The 24,152-nt window shown below is 46.7% G+C and overlaps 1 protein-coding gene across 3 annotated transcripts in view; it reads left to right on the top strand.

Annotated features, from left to right (window-relative positions):
• LOC144824675 (uncharacterized) overlaps nt 1–24,152 on the top strand; it is a 1,660,589-nt gene that overhangs the window by 746,970 nt on the left and 889,467 nt on the right. The window lies entirely within an intron of this gene.

The raw sequence follows: 24,152 nt of genomic DNA on the forward strand, positions 1-24,152 counted from the left end.
TCTTCCGTATTCCGTGCCTGCTGCTGGGAGAGGCCTAGGGTGCCCTCGCTTCCAGGGGCACGCTGTCTAAGCCCGCCGAACAGGGCTGAGCCTGGCGCCTCGCCCCGAGCCCCCTGCCTTCCCCTGAGCGCCTCCCGGTGCCAGGACCTCGCGCGCTCCCGCCTGCACCCGCGCAGAGGGAAACGCAGGAGGTGAAGAGACGTCAGGCAGCCGGAGCAAGCTAATGAACTGATTATGACTGCGTGCATCTTAATGACAAACCGAATGATTTGTAAAAAACGATGTGGTGGTATATAAAGTTTTGCTTCCAGGAGGCTGCCAAATCGCGGCCATGTTCAGAACAAGCAAATGAGCTACTGAGTTCTTGCCTTTGGAACGAAGCAACCTGAATTGACTGTGTGCATCTGAATTTCATGAATATATGTCCGATTAATGGCACTAGGACTAGAAGAACCCAACAGACGAGCGAGGTTGTAGGTCGTGAACCCATAGCCTGCAACACAACCGTAGAGACTTTTACAGGAGCTCAGCAGCCGCAGTTTCATTATGGATATTAGAAATCAAAACTCCCGATAACAAGCGGGATGGGTAAATAAACATGCTTTATTTCATAATGCATGCGCACGTTCAATATTATGCAATTATAATTCAAAAAGATCTCTTCTGGCATTAGTACATCTTTGAGGCCCACCATGTACAGATTCCAGACTTAATTCACGAACCGACTCAGGTATGTGAGCCAATGTAAAATACAATACGCCTGGAAGCCCAAAAGTCTAACATGCGTTTGATGCAAAAATAGCAGCAGTGCAAATAGCCATCTGGGCCCGTATTTCAGATAGGGCGCAATTTCCATGTTTGCGCCACGGCACACCTTTAAGCAGGTGCACTTGGTGTAAACATGGAAATTGCGCAATTTCAGGACAATGCACTGGCTGCCTTCGGGGCAACTGTGAACTCGCGCTGGCCCCAGGGCAGCGCATTCAAGAGAAATATGAAGCAGCTTTTTTTATAGCTGCTCCGTGTTTCTCCATGCAGGCGGAAACGCGCCTGCACTTTTAAAAGGCATTAGAGAGCCCCTTGCAGGCAGGTTCAGTGAGTGACTGCATCCACGTGCAAGGGCGGTGTGGGTGTCCATATGACCCTCTTTCAGTACACCTTCTAAATGCAGCCCTCTAAGTGTAGAGGGCTGCATTTAGAAGGTGTACTGAAAGTGTGCCTCCTTTTTGTGGCGCCCTTTCAATGCACCTTCTAAATGCACGTTTGCCTCTGTACCCATGTTAGTTGTACGGCTCGTTTGCAACAGCAAAGACATTTCCCATTTTCATAGGGCCATGCCCCCATGCAAATGAGTGAATGCCCTCTAATGACAGCGCTGGCGATATATGTGCACCAGTGCTATCCGTATTACAGAAGGGGCCACACAAGCATTTGCAGCCCTTTCTGTAATACCAAAGTGCCCTGTGGGTGCGCAAAGCAGGTGCAAAAGCCCACTGAGCCCCCAGGGCACCTGTGTAGTATAGTCCCAGATGATTGTCATTCCAACCGACCAGAGTTACTGCGCAAAAAGGTCAGTTGGACCTCACCAAAACTAATGAGCATACAGCAGAATGTTCTCACAAAGAAAAATGTGAGACATCCTTGAAACTAAGATATAAATGCACGAACACACCGCTGAATTGATTAATTTCCTAAACTCGTATTTTGGTTGTCAACATTGAAAATTGAGCTATGCTTATGAGATGCAGAAAATGTGCAAATGTACTACTTCCTGTTAACTGGCTTCTAGTTTTAGTAGAGTCACACATTCTGGCATTCATTATGAGGTTGATGAACCCTTATGGTTAATATAAAACTAATATCCAAATTTGATTACATAATACAACAGTACACACAGTGATAAGCATATATTGGGGGACATCAATGTTAAAGCAAAAGGAATACTTGATTATGTTTTCACATGGGCCTCCTGCTGAATTTGGGATATAAGTGCTTAGTGTCTTGGGGTAACCATATCCTTTTTACTTTTCCAGCTGGCCTTGGGCTTTGCCATCCAAAGGTTCACTCGGTTGAACAGCAGGCTTTCATCTGGGCATCTTTACCTCTGGGGTTGCTATTGTTATGAACCTCATGATCAGGTTTCTACTCATGCCAGCTGACGCCTTTATCCTTTGTGCACATACTTCACTTTGCTAGTTTCCAGGGCACGGTGTGCCAAACTTCCTACCACCAATGCTGTCCCTGATGGTGCTTTGTACCCAGAGGCACACCCTGCTGTATTTACTTTGATAATTGGATTGTGATGGGATGTCCTCAAATATATCTTCGAGGAGTAATTTATTTTTCTGTGGGGGGAAATTTGAGAGTAGTGTGGACATTAGGGAGTAGTAAGTAGGGAGGGAGTAGTGGTTGTAGTAGCATTTTGAGATGAAATGTTTTGTGTGGTCATCTGAACAATTCTCCAAGTGGGGCAGAACTCCTCTAACACTTCATTGATTTGGAGAATATATGGAATTCAGTAAGGCTGTGTCATGTAGGGAGCCTCAAAAGAATTTGAAGTGTACACTGAAGCATAGTAATGCATCACACCAGGTATATGGTAAGGCCGGTGTCCCTTTTGAAGTAATAGTAGACGAGGGAGCATTTGTGATGTTTTTTAAGTATAAGATGTGTGCAGTTTGTAACCCATATAAGAAATGTTGTAGAAGTCTATCAGTGGTTGTCATTTCTGCCATAGTTTCTGGAGAAGATGTCATATTATACTACAAAGGGTTGGAGTGCATTAATGGCCGGTCATAGTGATATGCAGTTGAAATGCACTGGTATGCTAATGGTGTCTCTAATCACTATCTGGTGTGCGTAGTGTGCATATTGGCCTCCATATAGGAGACATGTCTCACTTTATAAGTAGGAAAGGGGGCATGACCAAGCGTATCAGATTGCTAACAATGTCTTTTGTAGGGCTAAGAAAACTATTTACTTTGCCCTTTAAGTCAGCCAGGGTCCATCCATCACCCCGCACCTCAAGGCAGACCCAAGCAGCCTATGGGGTAGTGAAAAAATGTGTGTGCTCACCATGGATCACTTTTAACTTGGCTAGGCATAAGTGCATGTACTGAAGTCCCTTCGCCAACAATTTTTGTTTAATACCCTCAAAAGATGACCTAAATTGTACAAGGTCGATGTAGTCAGGAAATATCCAGACAACATGGTTATCAAAGGTGGGGTCTCCATCTCGCCGGGCAGCTCTAAGAATGCAGTCTTGATCCCTATAGTTAAGGATTTTTGCTATAAGAGTACAAGGCGGCACCCCAAATGGGGGCAGCAGGGCAAGGGCACAGTGTGCTTGCTCAACAACAAACAGGGGAGGCAGGTCGGCAGCAGGGAAAGTGGTCCTGATCCACTTCTCCAGAAAAAGTTCAGGCGAACTGCTCTCGACCCCCCTCAGGAAAGCCTATAAACCAGAGATTGCACCGCCTGGAGCGGTGCTCTGCAATATCTGCTCATCGCTTCAGGGCCACTGTTTTAGCTGACAAGTCGGTCAATGCAGCTTCAGGGTATAAACCTCTCCCTGCAGTTCAGTTACACTATGTTCCATGGTTAGGGATCTTTCTGCCATGATGTGAAGATCAACCGATAGGAGTCTGACGTCTCGGGAGACAGTGTAAATTTCGGGCTGCACCGCTGCACTCATCGCCTCTATTGCTGCTAGGATCCATGTTCCGGTGGGGTCTTGGAGCAATCCCCACTCCTCCAATAGAATCCCCTGGGTAGAGTCACCCCTCAGTGGTCCCCCTAGGGCTGTAACCTGATCCAGTTTGGTCTGCTGTGCCCCACGTTGAGGTCAACCTTTATCCATGTTAGCTTTGGGCAAAAAAGGGGAAACAGACAGTGAGTGAGGATGGACACAGCACCACCACAGGCGCTGCAGGACATGGCTGGATCAGCACCAGACACACTTATGAAAGTCTATCAGGGACAACCAGAGAAAAGGGAGATGAGTCTCCCAACCGGGGTCTGAGCAGCATTCGGATGCAGGTATAGACGGTTGCGCAGTACTTGTTCAAAGCCTAACAACTCACACCAGTCCCAACGAGTAGTGCACCAGAAGTCAAACAGCCAGGTGACAATCCACTCTTGCCATAGAGGCAACTGCAATGCAGGCCACAAAACAACCATCCAATGAGGCAACAGTACGAGAGGGATGAACCTCATGCAGCACCACAGGGTCAGCCTGTCAATCCAAAAAAAGTATCATCTGGGGGCCCTAGTGGCTACAGAAAGGGGGAAACGAGGCAATACTCTTGAGAAGAAGGTCACAATCTTGCTGGACCTCTAGGTAGGGCCCCTGTGTCACAGGAGCATCTGACAACGGCTCCAGCAGCACCAGCATCTGCTCTGTGGTCCAAGAAAGGTCCCAGCTCACCAGCCTCACTTCACTTCCAGTACATGCTTCCCCTCCATGTGACAGGGTGCAGCCGATAGCTGGCACGGTAAGCAGGGAGATTCTGGGCACTCCCTGAAAAGGGGTGTCCATGCACGTAGCCCCAGGCACTTCCAGTCCCCCCACAGCTAGTCCATCAATTCAGGTCGCACCCTTACTGACAATTCTGAGACTGACGTTCCAGAAGAAAAGTCCCATGCCCGCAGCCCCTTTCCAGGCAAACAAACAGTCTACTGGGCCATCTGGTGTCCTTCTATCAGCAAAGATACCATTGCCAGGCAACCCACCAGCTCCAGGGCACCTCCCAGAAGAAAGGCAGAGATGGCTGCTGCTCCCCACAAACAGAGCCACCAGTTCCAGGCTGGGACCTCCAGTCCACCAGTCCTGAGCCCAGGTCAATAGGGGAGACACACACCCGGTCCACCCATGTAGTAGGAGTCCCTTCCAAGTCAATCATGCATCTACCATGAGAGGGACAAGGCCCCCGGAGATCTTTTAACCCCGGCGAGGGAACTCCGCCCCTGGCTTCACCAGGCCAGTGCTGCAACACACCAGAGGCAGCCACAGCAGCAGCGCTCTGCAATGCAGTCGCCTGCATTCCCCGTCCCCAGCGAGAGCCCTGTCAAGGTCTTTGATCCCAGGGGAGTTAACTCATGCCGACACAGTCCACCAAATGCAGCGGGTGGCCCAGCGGAGCCAGAGCTCTCTGTGCACCACCCGTAGCTATCCTCAGTGCAAGATGTGTTGTATTCCGCTTTAGGTGTCCGTATATAGGTTTTCCCGATACCTGTCCTTATTTGCCCCCAATTTGCATTGCCCTTATATAGGCATAAGACCCCAGTCCTTATTTAGGCATTAGCCATGCTATCCAAATATGGGCATGGTCACCTACATCCGTCCACCCCAACATCACAAGTTCTTAGAAACCAGACTCTTAAGATGTTGAGATTTTCCCTAGCCCAGGATTATTGATTTCTCCAAGAACTCATTTATTATGCATGAACCTCTATTTCCTATGGGTTCATTCCTGACGTCTTCCTCTGCCCGACTTTACGTCAATGCCAACATTCCTAGCCACCTACCAGGTATAAATATACCTTCCCTTGCTACGGCAACTACGGCAAGTAAGGAGGAGACCTCGACTTTCGAGGAGCCCGTGTCCCGGCCTGACGCACTGACAAGATGCTGTCATCCCTGCATGCAGAAAATCCAGCTTCCAGTGTTCTGACTCCCTTCGCGGAGTGTTAGAGTTCGAGAACCTGAAAGAGATTCCAACCTCTCTCATTCTCAAGGTATGGAGCTGACTAGAACCTAGATGGACTCTTGGCATACAAACTTAGCATAACTAAACTATAGCATACCTTACTATAGAATACAGCACCTACTTCTTACCTTGTGCTACACCTAGGTACACTGGGGTAGAACTATTTAGAGAACGCATCGTATGAGCACTCGCATTTTAGCCTATGTTATTTATGTATATGAATATATGTGTCATAGCTAAAAGATAATGCTAGCGCAATATTATTTCTTTCTACTGCTTATGCTGTGCATAATATATCTTGCATACTGTCTTATGATTGTAACAGCACATATCTCTTACATGAGAAATAAGACTGTTCAAAAAATCCTTTTTATTGAAATGCCTGTCTATTCTTTCTGTGTAACTCTGAAGGAACTAGGCATGCACGATTAGCTGAGTGCAACTGTTATCTGTCGTTTCAACGATTCTGAGAGTGTTCTGATTCTAAAGGGAAACAAAATTGTCATGTTTATGCGGTTGCCAGAAACTACTCCCTTCTTGTTTACAAGGAGTCACTAGTGGCCTCTGAGTTAGCTGGCACACAAAGTAATTAAGTTCAATATAGTGACCTCCGTCCTATGCCAAACCTATAGTGTATATTATTCCAATGCGCAGAGCCTATTAGGGAATTAGGAACTACACTACATATGGACAAGGCCTGATAAGCCTCTGCGAACATGACCCACTCAGGCAGCACTGCAGCTACAGCAACCAGGATTGGGGCACAATCTGAGCCCCCTGGTGCACACCTATCATCTCCAGCTGGCTCCTGCAGGTGGTGGGGCATCAGCTCCAGGATGTTGCAGGTCGCCGTCTGATGAAAAAGTTCATGAAAGAGCGCGGGGTCCACCTGTCCCAATACTACACATTTACATAATCCCCGAGAATGCCAGTAGAGGGAGGGGGGGATCTTGGTGTAGATGGGAAATTGCAGGGTAGGTAGAATAATAGATGATTTCGACCGGGCCGGCCGAGGAGGTCCTCAAAGCAAATCCGGTGCAGCCGCCATCTTTGCTACGCCCCCTATGGTCGCACTTGACCAGGACAAATCCGAAAGTTTAATCCAACCACGATGGAGCACAGGCCAGGTTGAGGAATAACGCAGACTCCTTTACAGTACTTTGGATGCATAGGAAATCTAAGACGATGTGTCACACAGAGGAGGTGAGGTGTTGCAGATGCAGGTGTCACATCGGTTTATTTAAAGTGGTGCAGAGTCGTTGAAGCTTTGCCACTCTGGGAAGATGTGCTGCTCAGAGAAGGTGATGCCTATCCAGTTACAAGTGTCAACTCCTCCCACCGCTCTAGCTCAAGAAAAACCAATAAACCTGGTGATGGGGCATCAGGATATGGAGGGTACACCTCAGCTCCATTTGTGTCTAACTTTCTAGAGTGAATTCACAAAGCCCAACTGTCATCCAACCCAGACGTGTATTCTAGGGACAGGCACAGAATAGTTAAAGTAAGAAAATGACAACTTTCTAATAGTCATTGCAAAAAGTCTGCAGCACACCCTGTGTTCTCTCCTTGATGTTAACCTCATCATTTTACTTAATTTCGGCGTGCATACACTCCAAGTGCACTCCGTTCCTTTTAGTGCACGATTCTGACAATTCCATTCGCGTAGTTGTGACACGAAACTTGCGTTTCACAAAGGAGTTGCACAGCTCTATGTGGCCTGTGGTAAGCCAATAAATGTTAGTCCTTTGCTAGGGAAGGGGGTTGAAGCTATTGTGAGTTCTTTAATGGAATCTGCAGGTTTGAGCTGTTATCAGTGGTGGCTCGCAGAGGTAGTGCTGCGGGGTGGTGGACGGTGCGGGGAGGGCCAGGGTGGCGGACATGTGATGTCAAGGAGTAAAGTAAGTAAATAAATAACTAAACCTATTTACCTTGCGCTCACTGCATCGGCAACTCAACAGGGCAGTGAGCACAAGGTGAATAGTTTTATTTATTTATTTACTTAATTTTCTCCTTGCTGTTGTATGTCACACTCCACTACTCCCCCACCCTGCCCCTCGCCTGCCCAGCCTCACCGCCCGCAGCACTCCCTCTGCGAGCCACCAATGGCTGGTATCTATAAGCCTGTGGTGATTCTTGCAATGCCGCAACACGTACCCTCCTTAGGGCATAGTGCTCTAGCTGGTTTGTACGTTTTCATATCTGTAGTTTAAATTTGCTTGCTTTGCATTGAAGAAATGCTGTTTTCCACGATTCTATCTCTTCTCCTATAGGCATGAATAGCTTTGTTTGTTTATGGTGCTTCCTGTCGTAAAGCAGGGCTTTAATGTGATTTAGAATTTTCAGGAGGGAACATCTGTACGCGGTTATGCAAAGAATCTGCTTTTTCAGTTTTTTTATTTCAGTCTTTGCTTTCCTTGGTAAACTTGTCCAGGAAATTGTGCCTATAGCATCGAGGTTGAGATGACGTGTAATCAGCCATTACACTCATGTTTGCTAAGTGCCACGTGCACGTTCCATGTGTGATTGCAGAAGATTTTGCAATGGTGGCCAGTCAGGCGATTCTTTACCAGTTTTTGTGAGAATTATGGCTTTGTTGCATCAGACCCAAATTATTTATCATGTATAAATGCATTTAGAAAGCAAGAAATAGAAACTGATCACAAGTCCCTGAGGTTGGACCTATCTCCTGTCAGAGGTTTTTTGTCGGGTTTGGACACAAACCTCATGAGGGGCCCCTCCCTGGTGCCGGATTATGTCACATCTCCCCATTTCAAAGCTACCCCAAAACATATACATTCAGCAATGCGGTGCAGTATGTGTCCTGGAACAAACAGCCCTGGCTGTTTCCCCCAGGCTCTTGTTGGACCAAACATAATTCCAATTCGACCTGGCTAAACCCAGAGAAATCTTAAATACAATCTCAGGTACTGTCTCTCTCATAAAGTGCCATGAACACCAATCCTTGATGTGTCTTTTCCCTCTGCCCAAAACCATAGACAGGAAAGCACTGGAAAATTATGAATACTTTACAGGCCAGTGCCTCCTGGAGCCCTAGGGTGGGTCAGAGTAAACGGGAAGCTGGGTACTGCCTGGCATGAAATTCATGAACATTTTAAACACACTGAATACATCACCAAACAATCCCACCCTAACGACTGACTGACCCAGACCAGCTCTTTTGTGGCATAGTAAAGGTGCCAGATTAGGAAGAAAATGATATAATCAATTAGCAGAAAAGATTATGCCCCATTTCACACTGTGTATTTGACATCTGAGGTACTGAAATTCTGAACCTGTTTTTTATAAAAGTCGTCGTATCATGACGATTTTGGTATCAGCAGACCGAATATGGCGAGTGCAACATGTATGAGTATTTTCGTCATATTCGAGTGACGAGATCACCATGAAATCAGGGAGTCCGTTCTGAACCCTCGGGTTCCATCTTGCGCACGGCAGCCATTTTGTGGTTGCCCTCACATAGGCCGGTGACAGTGGCCGAACGAGTCTCCAAGCACACGTACACTTTAGCTGTCTTCTGAATGACCTGAGCGAGCGAACCTCTTGCCTGAGGCCAAACTTGTTAAACCAGTCCCTTTCTCGGTAGCTGATCAAGATTACGGATCAAGACACAAGACACCTCTAACCTTTTATTGCGCATAACTATGTCTTATCTTGCTCACACCTGTCTCTGCTCCTTTCTTTATGATCCGTTTACGATGGGGATGTGCCCGTTTTTATGGTGGGTTCGATCGGCCTGTCTGATGAAGAATGTTGGGTTTGACCAATAATTGATTATGGGCTGGACAAACAGAAAAATGGGCTTGTCATCATGATCCTGCCTTTTCTTTTGTGAAAACATGTGAGTGGTCAACTGTAAATTAGGAATATTTGCCTGAAGCATAATATTTGGTATAAAAAGGGATGACTGGTTTTGTAAAGGGAGCAGTCTCCTGAGAACATACACCGTGTTGTACTTCTAGGATCTCTGTTACAGGCTGCAGCTAATAAAATTGATCTTTGACGTCACCAAGAAGTACCCCGTGTCTCTGTACTCTAAGACAGGTGGCCCCGGAGACTAGGGCGTTTCCCCTGGCGCTGCTCGGTCTTAAATAACCCGGTTCTTCATTTGGCGCCCAACGCGGGGCGACTTCAGCGGTACCGGTCCAAGCCTGAGGTTCGTGAGGAGCTTCGTGTGAAAATTCTGGAGGAAGGCCAGCCACTTCATCGACCCCTGTATGTCGTAGTGGTCCGTAAGTCTTTGCTGCGAGGTTCCCCGCTTTACGGCGGCTACGAAGGACTGCTGCCCTGACTGTCGCCCTCTCTTGGAGCCTTCGATGATTTGTAAAGCGAGACGATAGACGGGTCTTCTGGTGCCGACATCGATACCTCAGTTAAGTATGAGTGGAGCGTCTCCCAGTCCTTAGTTTTTGGGTATCCCCTTGGGATCTTTGATTTGGGACTTGCAAGTACCAAAGCCGAGGGACTTGTGTATTCACGAGACTATCGTATTCGATATTCCCTTGAAGTTTGAAGCTAGACTAGTGAGCGAAGATGCCTGGTTTTAGCAGACTTGGAAGAATATTTTGTTGTGGTCGAAATAGGGATTCCCGATTGGAGGACTCATGTCCGGTTCCTCCGATTGGAACTCCAACCTATGAACTCTATGTGAAACATAGCATGGGCCCCATCACATATAACGAAGTATGGATTCGTTACATGAAAAAGGACGGTGTCCTACAATGGCCCCAATATGGTAGTTTTGACACGGAAATTTTAGACAATCTAGAGGTTAGACTTTTTAAGAAGAAAGCCCGGCCTGCGATGTTTGACTCTTTCCGCCTATGGCGAAAGGAAGCCAAAGAGAAAGAAATTAAATTAGCAAAGAAAAATAAAAGAGAAAGGGGTATCTCGATAATGCAAGCTGCAATGCAGTATAAAGATAACGAAGAAGAACAAGCGAGTGAGCAGTTGCACAGGCAACGTAAAATGGCGATTGATAAATGCTATCCAGTTTTGCCGCTTCTTCAGCAAGATGCAGCGAAGGAACTTGAGAAAGATTCTTTAATGTCACATTTGTTGAGCTCGCCACCCCCTTATGCGCAGAGTGCTACAGCTAAGCATGAGCGCAAAATCCGCTCCGCTCACGGATTTTGCGGATTTTCGGTAAATTCGCGATCCGCGAACATTCGCGATCCGCGAACTCCCGCGAATTTACCGCGAATCCGCAAATCCGCAAGCGGCGGATTTCGGGGGCAATAGTTCAAGCCTGCCTGGCCTGTTGTAACTAATTTACGATGGCGCCGGCAAGCTGCCAGCGCCATCCTAAAATAGTTACTAAGTTAGCTTCAACAGGAAGCTCTAATAGATAAAACAAAGCAGGTGCTCGATTTTATCTATTAGAGCTTCCTGTTGAAGCTAATTTAGTAACTATTTTAGGATGGCGCTGGCAGCTTGCCGGCGCCATCGTAAAATAATTACAACAGGCCAGGCTGGTGTGCTGTCTCTTCATCTGCTGCTCTGATGGGGCCCAGACCCTTTGGAACCCCCGCCCACACACTCGCGCTGTGCACCGTCCTCCCGCCATTGACCCACAATGATGGACAGCTCAACCAAGGGACCCCTGCGCCCCTCGGGGCGATCGCATAGTAACACACACATGGTCGCTGGAACTAGTTGAAGCTCAAATGCAGTGAATCATTCATCAGCCAAAAAACAATCGTGAGCGTTGTCAAGGCTGGGCAGGTGTGCCTTCTTCCCAAATCTACCGTCGAAATCAGCTGTGATGCTGGATAGAGGCCTATGCATCCTTGACTTTCACGAGCACAATCCCAGTGCTGTTCCTGTGACCAGGAGCTTCTGTATCTTCATCTACTGGTCTGATCGGTCTCTGACCTTTTATACAGACAAGAGGCATGTGCATTCGCATGGAAGCCCCGCCCGTTTGTCCCCGCCCACACACTCGCTGTGTGCACCGTCTTCCCGCCATTGACCCACAATGATGGACAGCTCAACCAAGGGACCCCTGCGCCCCTCGGGGCGATCGCACAGTAACACACACATGGTCGCTGGAACTAGTTGAAGCTCAAATGCAGTGACTCATTCATCAGCCAAAAAACAATCGTGAGCGTTGTCAAGGCTGGGCAGGTGTGCCTTCTTCCCAAATCTACCGTCGAAATCAGCTGTGATGCTGGATAGAGGCCTATGCATCCTTGACTTTCACGAGCACAATCCCAGTGCTGTTCCTGTGACCAGGAGCTTCTGTATCTTCATCTGCTGGTCTGATCGGTCGCATGGAAGCCCCGCCCAAATCCGCCGGTCGGCAATCCGCAAAATTCGCGGATTTTGCGGATCCACGATCCGCAAATCCGCAAATCCGTGAATCGTGGATCCGCAAAATCCACCCATGCTTAGCTACAGCACCTCTGCAACCTTTAGTTGCGCAGCAACCTCTGGTTGCTTTGCCTCTTGCTATTGCACAGCCGCCAGCTCCTCTTCAGTTGGCTCCTACTCCTCTGGTGCAGCCTTCTCAAGGGCCGCCGACTTTGCTACCTGTTCCGTCTTTAATTCCTATGACTCTTCCGCCTGTTCTTACTGTCTCTTCTGCTACTGCTCCTACATTAGCTCTTACTCAGTCCGCTCTATCTCCTGTTCTGTCAACTTCTCCTTCTGTCCGACAGAGAATGACAGATACTGTTACTAGTCTCTTTTCTCCTTTCTTTGGATCATTGAGCACGACCCCCATTTCAGAGCGTAAACAGTTGCGTAGCCAACTGCCTGATTCTAGAGAGAAGGGAGTATTGGATCATTTGGCGCATAAATGGGTTACTGACCCTACAAGATATGAGTTAGAGTCTGTTATGGATGTCTTCCGCCAATGGGAAGCACCGAAGCAGAGGTATGTTTTTGACAAAATGTGTGATTTTCTTTATGACGAATTGGAAGATGGTGATCTGGGACAAACTCCGCCTGAGTTGTGCCGTGTACGGTTCGAGTTTGCAAAAGGCACGATTGTGGGTCCCGACGTAGAAAGAGTGGTAGCGACACTACTTTCGTTTAGGAAGGAGTCTCCTTCTCGGTCGTTGTTTGAGCCTGATCCTTCTGTTAGGAGGAAAGTGAGACAATATCCAATGAGAGAAGTTCCTCCTGTATGGAAGGAAGCAGTTCAGGCTGATGCCGCTCATAATATTGCTGCTGTACCAGCACACTTTCAGCGTGTTTGGGTACATGTTCCGTGGAAGCGAGCTGAAGTTCTGGCTCTGAAGCAGACTTTGCCTGATCCTCGTAAAAATCCTGCGAGGTACTATAAGGAATTATCACAGACTGCAGACTCATGTGTCATGAATCTAGCCGATATAGACATGTTGTTTGGAAATGTGGTCCCACAACCTTTATGGGGTTTGATTCGGCACACGGACCATGCGCAGGAGTTAGGTGATACCTGGGTCAATATTAGTGCTGCGGATGGCCGACAAGTTCGTGGTGCTAAACCGGAGCCTGTAGTTGCAGAACTTCCTGGTAAGATCATTACTTACATGAAGACTTTAATGCCTGCTATGCGAGTAAACTGGGATAAATTGTCTGCATGTAAGCAAAAGAAAGATGAAACTGTGTCCGATTTCTTCACTAGGTTTGAAGAAACATTTATTGACCACAGTGGTCAAGACATGAGTACTGAAGGTGGTCAACGGTTGTTTGTTGATAAGTTTGTGCATAATTTGCTTCCCGAGTTATGTACCAAGTTGAAGGATTCCGAGAGTTCGTGGGCTGTTTCCTCATCGGCACAGATATTGGCTACTGCACAATACTATGAAAATAGGGATAAGGATGAGAAGGATAGGGCAGACAAAAAGACTAAAGAGCTAAAGACGAAGGTTCTTTTACAGCAAGCGTATCCGCCCCGTAGTAACCAGCGTGACTACCAGCAGCCTCCGCAGTTTCAGCGAAACTCGCAAAGGTTCGAGCCTCTTCAACAACGTTTTCCTGTAGGCCCTAATCATTGTGCATATTGCAAAGAAGAGGGTCATTTTAAGAGTAGTTGCCCTGTTATGTCGCAGCGTATGAATGGTGTTACTAGCGTAAGAGGTCGGAGTGTTCCACAAGCTCCTAGAGGTGGAGGACGTGGAGGGTTCCCCCAGAACGCACGTTCCTTTCCTCCACAAAATTCAATGAATAGCTTTGATCAGCAGAATAACGCGTCTGGTAGGACGACTCAGTACTATGCTGATGACTATTATGTCGAAGGTGGGAATATGGAGGGTAATGATTGCTAGGACAGCCATAGACAAAGAGAGGGAGTCGTTTCAGTTCCAGTAGATCAGAGTGGACCTTATGTTGAGGTGATTACATCAGGTGTGTCAGAGCCTTTTCTGTTGGATACTGGTGCTACAAAGAGTTCCATTATGCACTCTAAACTCTATGGCGCACCTTTGTCTGGCGAGACAAATGTTTCAGTAAGTTTTTCTGGCGCCCCAGTTAGGAACCCGATTTCTAGTCCTATATCTCTTTCTGTTGGACCTTGTGAATTCGAAGCACCCCTTATTCTGACGACAGGTTGTGGTGAGAACTTGTTGGGATTGGATCTGTTGAAAAGATTGTACGCGACACTGTATTGCTCTCCTTCGGGAGTACAACTTACATTAGGTAAGCAAGTGGTCTCTCCGATGTATTTGTCAAAGGATAAATTTCCGACAGAATTGTCTTCTCTTCCTGATATTCTTTGGGCTACTGGTCCTAATGATGTGGGTCTTTTGGAGATACCGCCATATGTTGTGACATTGAAAGCAAATGTTAAAATGCCACGTATTCCCCAATACAAGATCTCTAGTGAAGGTGAAAGAGCGTTGCTAGCGATCATTCATGACCTGATTGAGAAAGATGTAATTGAAGAAACGAGAGGTAATGTGTGCAATAGTCCGGTTTTGCCTGTTCTAAAAAGAACTGATTCCTCACAACCACCTGTATATAGGTTTGTGATCGATCTTCGCGAGGTGAATAAGATTGTAGTTCCGCAATTTCCTGTTGTTCCAGATATTACTGCCTTACTGACCATGATTCCAGCTTCAGCCACGTGGTTTTCGGTGATTGATTTGAAAAATGCTTTCTTCAGCATCCCGATTGCCGAGGAGAGTAGGGATATTTTTGGCTTCTCTTTAGGAAGTCGAAGCTTCCAGTTCAAGCGCGCTCCTCAAGGCTATTGTGAGAGTCCATCAATATATAGTCAAGCTTTGAAAACACAGCTTGATACGATGGTTTTACCTGATGGTGCTGCTCTTATTCAGTACGTCGACGATTTGTTAGTAGCTGCAGATACTGAGGAGATTTGTAAAGAAGCCACCTTGTCGTTGTTGCGTCATTTGTCTGATCTACATCATAAAGTGTCTCTTTCAAAGTTACGAATTCAACCAATTGCAAAATTGAGTGTGCCAATTACACAGAGAGAAGTGCGCGCTTTCTTGGGTATCACGTCATACTGCAGACAATGGATACCAAATTTTTCTCTGCTGGACAAACCTTTGGTGGCATTAACTTGTAAAGATACACCGAATCCCCTCCCGTGGTCTGATGATTGTCAGAAGAGTTTTTCGGAATTGCGCGATGCATTGTGTTCGGCTCCTGTGTTGGGTACCCCCGACTACAGTAAGCCCTTTACACTGTATGTCCACGAGAGAGAAGGATGTGCGTTGTCAGTGTTGACACAATCTTTTGGGGACAAGCAGCGTCCATGCGCGTATTTCTCGGCAACTTTGGATCCGGTAGCTAGAGCTTTGCCAAGTTGCTTGAGAGCCACGGCGGCAGCAGCTGTTTCTATTCGACAGTCTGCTGGGTTAGTGATGAATAATACGTTGATTGTAATGGTTCCACATGCAGTGGATACTTTGCTAAACAGGACCAAGACACAGCACTTAACTAGTGCTCGATTGTCAAGTTATGAGTTGACAGTTTTAGCGAGTCATGTGCACATAAAGAGATGCAACACGTTGAATCCAGCTACGTTGTTGCCGATTGTAGCAGAGACAGATGTTTCTGAACAGCATGATTGCTTTCTCAGGACAGAGGAAGAAACGAAAGAGAGAGTAGATCTTAGGGACACTCTTTTTGAGAAGTGTGATGGTACCTTATGGGTGGATGGTTCATGCTTCAAGCTTCCAAATGGTGATATTGTGGAAGGAACGTGGGTTCCTCACTTCTCATGGAACCAAAATTCAGCATGGTCAGTTGATGAATGAGCTTCTTGAGTCACTTACCTTGCCGTTGCAAGTTGCGATTGTGAAATGCAGTGCACATAAGAAGGTTACTGATGACGTTGGTCGCGGTAATGCGTTTGCTGATGAAGTTGCGAAAGAAACAGCGAGGGATGTGATGAGTCAAAAATATGTTGCGGGCCCTGCAAGATGGATTGGTGACGTTGGAATGTGTGAAGATACAATAGAGATTGTCAGGTTATGAGTTGACACTTTTAGCGAGTCATGTGCACATAAAGAGATGCAACACGTTGAATCCAGCTACGTTGTTGCCGATTGTAGCAGAGACAGATGTTTCTGAACAGGATGATTGCTTTCTCAGGACAGAGGAGGAAACGAAAGGGAGAGTAGATCTTAGGGACACTCTTCTTGAGAAGTGTGATGGTACCTTATGGGTGGATGGTTCATGCTTCAAGCTTCCAAATGGTGATACGACTGCGGCATATGCTGTCACGACTTTGCAGACGGTTGTTGAAGCTGCACGTATCCCACATAATTCAGCTCAAGCAGCAGAGTTGATTGCACTTACGAGAGCGTGTGTATTATCAAAAGGAAAGAAAGTGACCATATATACTGACAGCCAGTATGCGTTTGGTGTGGATCATAGTTTTGGACGATTGTGGAAGGAACGTGGGTTCCTCTCTTCTCATGGAACCAAAATTCAGCATGGTCAGTTGATGAATGAGCTTCTTGAGTCACTTACCTTGCCGTTGCATGTTGCGATTGTGAAATGCAGTGCACATTAGAAGGTTACTGATGACGTTGGTCGCGGTAATGCGTTTGCTGATGAAGTTGCGAAAGAAACAGTGAGGGATGTGATGAGTCGAATGTATGTTGCGGGCCCTGCAAGATGGATTGGTGACGTTGGAATGTGTGAAGATACAATAGAGAGTGTGAAGTCTATTCAAGCTGAAGCTACAGAGAAAGAGTTGAGTGTGTGGAGAGAGAGTACGGGCAAATTAGGCGCGAATGGTTATTGGGTCGAGTTGTCGGAACATCAGCGATGGTTGTTACCTGATGCGTACGTGCTTGCAGTGGTTACAATGGCGAATGGAATGGCTCATATCAGTGTGAAAGGGATCTGTAAGTTGTTGGCTCCAGTAAGGCAAAATACTGGAATTCCTAAGTGTGCAGAGAATGTGGTCAAGAATTGTATGGTTTGCCTGAAATCCAATCCTGGCAAGGGAACTCCAAGTCCAGCTGGTCATTTTGCGCCTCCGACGTATCCGTTCGAGGTTTTGCAGCTAGATTTCATCCACATGGAGAGATACAACAACCTAAAATACGTACTCGTGGTTGTTTGTACCTTCTCAAGATGGGTAGAAGCATACCCCCTAAAAGATAATACTGCCTTGTCCACAGCTAAAGCACTTGTCAAGGAGTTTTTCCCTAGGTATGGTTTGCCGAGAATGGTCTGGAGTGATAATGGGAGTGAATTTGTGGGTCAAGTGATGAAGAGAGTGTGTGAAGGGTTAGGAATCCGCCAAAAGTTCCACGCTGCAAATCACCCCCAATCAGCTGGTCTAGTGGAGTGCTATAATGGCACCCTCAAATTGAAGTTGGCCAAGATACAAGCGAGCTCTGGTCTTAAATGCCCTGATGCTTTGCCATTAGCACGCTTGTGCATTCACGAGTGGGACTTAGTCCCTATGAAATAATTTTGGACGCCCGGCAAACATATGGGGAGTACCGAGGCCGACGAAATTTAGCGAGATTGAACACCCTGTATTGCTTGACTATCTGCATGATTTGACGGCTAAATTATGTGTCTTACACCAACAGGTTCATGATACACTGCCTCAGGCTTCTGAAGATCCAGGGCATGTAATCGACCCCGGATCGTGGGTGCTGATCAAGAACTTTCAGCGGACAAAGAACGATCAGCCCCGCTGGACCGGTCCATACTTGGTGCTTTTATCTACGAGAACTGCAGTACGAGTGCAAGGGAAGAAAAACTGGATCCACGGCGTACATTGTAAGAGGGTTCCTCTGCCTCTGCCATATGACCAGTGGGTCCAGGAGGGCATTCCTGATTCTGAGACCGAAACTGCACCTCGTTTTCTGCCTTTTAACGATGCACGTTTAATTGGGACAAGAAGCCGTGACACCATCAGTGTGGCTGGACACTACCGAACCTGAACTCTTATTCTGCGATCACACAGCGCCCGGCAAAAACCGTTATAATTTGCGACCAAGAGTCATGGGACTAATAAAATAAAAATCCTTTTCTTTACTATTTTTGAAAGATCAGCTCTCCCATCTGAGAAACTGTTTTGACTGATTTTTGTTTTTCGAACCGCCATCCGGGTTCAGCTGTAGGGTCGCGGCGTCAAGTCTTTGGAGTGCAAGCCGAAGACACAAGGTCGACGGTTCTGGTTGGTCCTAGGGCGTTCCCTGGACTGACAGACGCATTCCTTAGCACGGAACACCCTACCTCCGCGAGCAGCAAGGTTAGAGGATGGAGTTTTTCGAGATGGAGAGACCTGTTGAAGAAACAAACTTTAGAGCCAAAATATCTGAAATAATGAGTAGAAAATGTTTTTTAATATTATTGTGCCTTTTCATGTTGCTTAGCTTAATGGTGTTTTTAATGGGATATGTTATATTCTCTTTTCAAGTGACATTTGCACTCACTACACAACCCATACCTTCTTCTACTGTTTCTTCGCATTCTTTTCATCCTCTGCCTGAGCACGAGACCGTTAGGAGATTGGAGTTCGTTAATAACTCTTTCGTTCAGCTTCTGCACCAACACCAATTAGTAGTGAACACGACTAACTGTTGGGTGTGTGGTCTTATGCCTCATACTACTGATAAAGGTATTCCTTATCTGGTCCTGCCATTTAGCTACAATGGTTCTGTATGGGCGCACAGAACGATGTTCATCTACGCTCGCGAAGTCCACCCCCTACGTTCTGTGAAGGATAATCCAAAGAATAGTGCTCTAGTTAAGGGAATAGTCAATATGATTAAGGGAGCTAGTTCCTATGAGACTATCCCGAAAGATGAGACACTAGCATATATTGGATGGAACGTGACTGGATATGGAGCGAGTCAGAGCGAAAACCAGCGAGCAAAAAGATCCTCTCCGATTTGGATTGTACCCCATCAGGGTCATCTATGTCTGCAAGGTAATGGCAAGAATACGAGAGCTCAGTTAGGGAGTAGTATCTGCACTGAGACGTATGTTTTTGCGTCCCAGACTTCCCCATCGTTCCTAGCAGCTAAGGGTACCTATATCATCTGTTATGATAGAGCATACACACGGTTGCCCCCTGATTTCTCGGGCACATGTTTTGTCTCGTTCCTGTTGCCTCCCACCTACACAGCCGCGGTAGATTACCACAAGACAAGAGTAGTCAGAGGTGTCTTCAGTAAGGAAGATACTGCAGGACAAGAATTGGGAGATTTCTCGAAGGGTTTTCTGCCGTTCTGGGGACCTATGGTGAACAGCAGGAACATACGACAATTGACGAGAGTGGTTGAGTCCACCGTAGTTGAAACTGCCGGTGCCCTTAGTAACTTGACTGCTGAGCTCCAGTCGGATCGCCTTATGACACTCCAGAACAGAGTTGCGTTAGATGTCATACTTGCAGAGCGAGGTGGGGTATGTAAAGTGATCAAATCAAGTTGCTGTGTTTTCATTCCAGACAATGCTCCGACAGTGTACCAGGCCATTTCCAAACTGCATAAAATCTCCGAATCTATACACGTGGATAAAGGAGATTGGTCGTTGATGGGATGGTTCTGGGAACTGTTATCCACGTGGGGATGGAAGATTCTGATGGTAATTGGGGTGATCTTAGCCATCCTGTTCCTGCTCTGTCTTTGTGTACAGTGTGCTCCTGCTATATGTGGTCTCTGTGCTACATCGTGTGTAAGGAAACCCCTATCAAGAGACGTGCTAAGTAATAGGATGATGCTACAGCAACATCTTGATGATCTGAAGAGTATAGACCTGGACTCAGACTGACATGGGTTTAGGTTATTGCCTATGTAAGGGCAAAAGGAGGGCTGAGGTACTGAAATTCTGAACCTGTTCTTTATAAAAGTCATCGTATCATGACGATTTTGGTATCAGCAGACCGAATATGGCGAGTGCAACATGTATGAGTATTTTCGTCATATTCGAGTGACGAGATCACCATGAAATCAGGGAGTCCGTTCTGAACCCTCGGGTTCCATCTTGCGCATGGCAGCCATTTTGTGGTTGCCCTCACATAGGCCGGTGACAGTGGCCGAACGAGTCTCCAAGCACACGTACACTTTAGCTGTCTTCTGAATGACCTGAGCGAGCGAACCTCTTGCCTGAGGCCAAACTTGTTAAACCAGTCCCTTTCTCGGTAACTGATCAAGATTACGGATCAAGACACAAGACACCTCTAACCTTTTATTGCGCATAACTATGTCTTATCTTGCTCACACCTGTCTCTGCTCCTTTCTTTATGATCCGTTTACGATGGGGATGTGCCCGTTTTTATGGTGGGTTCGATCGGCCTGTCTGATGAAGAATGTTGGGTTTGACCAATAATTGATTATGGGCTGGACAAACTGAAAAATGGGCTTGTCATCATGATCCTGCCTTTTCTTTTGTGAAAACATGTGAGTGGTCAACTGTAAATTAGGAATATTTGCCTGAAGCATAATATTTGGTATAAAAAGGGATGACTGGTTTTGTAAAGGGAGCAGTCTCCTGAGAACATACACCGTGTTGTACTTCTAGGATCTCTGTTACAGGCTGCAGCTAATAAAATTGATCTTTGATGTCACCAAGAAGTACCCCGTGTCTCTGTACTCTAAGACAGGTGGACCCGGACACTAGGGCGTTTCCCCTGGCGCCGCTGGGTCTTAAATAACCCGGTTCTTCATTTGGCACCCAACGCGGGGCGACTTCAGCGGTACCGGTCCAAGCCTGAGGTTCGTGAGGAGCTTTGTGTGAAAATTCTGGAGGAAGGCCAGCCACTTCATCGACCCCTGTATGTCGTAGTGGTCCGAAAGTCTTTGCTGCGAGGTTCCCCGCTTTACGGCGGCTACGAAGGATTGCTGCCCTGACTGTCGCCCTCTCTTGGAGCCTTCGATGATTTGTAAAGCGAGACGATAGACGGGTTTTCTGGTGCCGACATCGATACCTCAGTTAAGTATGCGTGGAGCGTCTCCCAGTCCTTAGTTTTTGGGTATCCCCTTGGGATCTTAGATTTGGGACTTGCAAGTACCAAAGCCGAGGGACTTGTGTATTCACGAGACTATCGTATTTGATATTCCCTTGAAGTTTGAAGCTAGACTAGTGAGCGAAGATGCCTGGTTTTAGCAGACTTGGAAGGATATTTTGTTGTGGTCGAAATAGGGATTCCCGTTGGAGGACTCGTGTCCGGTTCCTCCGATTGGAACTCCAACCTATGAGCTCTAAGTGAAACATGGCGTGGGCCCCATCACATATAACGAAGTATGGATTCGTTACATGAAAAAGGATGGTGTCCTACAATGGCCCCAATATGGTAGTTTTGACACGGAAATTTTAGACAATCTAGAGGTTAGACTTTTTAAGAAGAAAGCCCGGCCTGCGATGTTTGACTCTTTCCGCCTATGGCGAAAGGAAGGCAAACAGAAAGAAATTAAATTAGCAAAGAAAAATAAAAGAAAAAGGGGTATCTCGATAATGCAAGCTGCAATGCAGTATAAAGATAACGAAGAAGAACAAGCGAGTGAGCAGTTGCACAGGCAACGTAAAATGGCGATTGATAAATGCTATCCAGTTTTGCCGCTTCTTCAGCAAGATGCAGCGAAGGAACTTGAGAAAGATCCTTTAATGTCACATTTGTTGAGCTCGCCACCCCCTTATGCGCAGAGTGCTACAGCACCTCTGCAACCTTTAGTTGCGCAGCAACCTCTGGTTGCTTTGCCTCTTGCTATTGCACAGCCGCCAGCTCCTCTTCAGTTGGCTCCTACTCCTCTGGTGCAGCCTTCTCAAGGGCCGCCGACTTTGCTACCTGTTCCGTCTTTAATTCCTACGACTCTTCCGCCTGTTCTTACTGTCTCTTCTGCTACTGCTCCTACATTAGCTCTTACTCAGTCCGCTCTATCTCCTGTTCTGTCAACTTCTCCTTCTGTCCGACAGAGAATGACAGATACTGTTATTAGTCTCTTTTCTCCTTTCTTTGGGTCATTGAGCACGACCCCCATTTCAGAGCGTAAACAGTTGCGTAGCCAACTGCCTGATTCTAGAGAGAAGGGAGTATTGGATCATTTGGCGCATAAATGGGTTACTGACCCTACAAGATATGAGTTAGAGTCTGTTATGGATGTCTTCCGCCAATGGGAAGCACCGAAGCAGAGGTACGTTTTTGACAAAATGTGTGATTTTCTTTATGAAGAATTGGAAGATGGTGATCTGGGACAAACTCCGCCTGAGTTGTGCCGTGTACGGTTCGAGTTTGCAAAAGGCACGATTGTGGGTCCCGACGTAGAAAGAGCGGTAGCGACACTACTTTCGTTTAGGAAGGAGTCTCCTTCTCGGTCGTTGTTTGAGCCTGATCCTTCTGTTAGGAGGAAAGTGAGACAATATCCAATGAGAGAAGTTCCTCCTGTATGGAAGGAAGCAGTTCAGGCTGATGCCGCTCATAATATTGCTGCTGTACCAGCACACTTTCAGCGTGTTTGGGTACATGTTCCGTGGAAGCGAGCTGAAGTTCTGGCTCTTAAGCAGACTTTGCCTGATCCTCGTAAAAATCCTGCAGGGTACTATAAGGAATTATCACAGATCACACATTCACGTGTCATGAATCTAGCCGATATAGACATGTTGTTTGGAAATGTGGTCCCACAACCTTTATGGGGTTTGATTCGGCACACGGACCATGCGCAGGCGTTAGGTGATACCTGGGTCAATATTAGTGCTGCGGATGGCCGACAAGTTGGTGGTGCTAAACCGAAGCCTGTAGTTGCAGAACTTCCTGGTAGGATCATTACTTACATGAAGACTTTAATGCCTGCTATGCGAGTAAACTGGGATAAATTGTCTGCATGTAAGCAAAAGAAAGATGAAACTGTGTCCGATTTCTCACTAGGTTTGAAGAAACATTTATTGACCACAGTGGTCAAGACATGAGTACTGAAGGTGGTCAACGGTTGTTTGTTGATAAGCTCGTGCATAATTTGCTTCCCGAGTTATGTACCAAGTTGAAGGATTCCGAGAGTTCGTGGGCTGTTTCCTCATCGGCACAGATATTGGCTCCTGCACAATACTATGAAAATAGGGATAAGGATAAGAAGGATAGGGCAGACAAAAAGACTAAAGAGCTAAAGACGAAGGTTCTTTTACAGCAAGCGTATCCGCCCCGTAGTAACCAGCGTGACTACCAGCAGCCTCCGCAGTTTCAGCGAAACTCGCAAAGGTTCGAGCCTCTTCAACAACGTTTTCCTGTAGGCCCTAATCATTGTGCATATTGCAAAGAAGAGGGTCATTTTAAGAGTAGTTGCCCTGTTTTGTCGCAGCGTATGAATGGTGTTACTAGCGTAAGAGGTCGGAGTGTTCCACAAGCTCCTAGAGGTAGAGGACGTGGAGGGTTCCCCCAGAACGCACGTTCCTTTCCTCCACAAAATTCAATGAATAGCTTTGATCAGCAGAATAACGCGTCTGGTAGGACGACTCAGTACTATGCTGACGACTATTATGTCGAAGGTGGGAATATGGAGGGTAATGATTGCTAGGACAGCCATAGACAAAGAGAGGGAGTCGTTTCAGTTCCAGTAGATCAGAGTGGACCTTATGTTGAGGTGATTACATCAGGTGTGTCAGAGCCTTTTCTATTAGATACTGGTGCTACAAAGAGTTCTATTATGCACTCTAAACTCCCTGGCGCACCTTTGTCTGGCGAGACGAATGTTTCAGTAAGTTTTTCTGGCGCCCCGGTTAGGAACCCGATTTCTAGTCCTATATCTCTTTCTGTTGGACCTTGTGAATTCGAAGCACCCCTTATTCTGACGACAGGTTGTGGTGAGAACTTGTTGGGATTGGATCTGTTGAAAAGATTGTACGCGACATTGTATTGCTCTCCTTCGGGAGTACAACTTACATTAGGTAAGCAAGTGGTCTCCCCGATGTATTTGTCAAAGGATAAATTTCCGACAGAATTGTCTTCTCTTCCTGATATTCTTTGGGCTACTGGTCCTAATGATGTGGGTCTTTTGGAGATACCGCCATATG

Source organism: Lissotriton helveticus, chromosome 3_1 (genome assembly GCF_964261635.1).
Source record: "Lissotriton helveticus chromosome 3_1, aLisHel1.1, whole genome shotgun sequence".
Classification (NCBI taxonomy): Eukaryota; Metazoa; Chordata; class Amphibia; order Caudata; family Salamandridae; genus Lissotriton; species Lissotriton helveticus.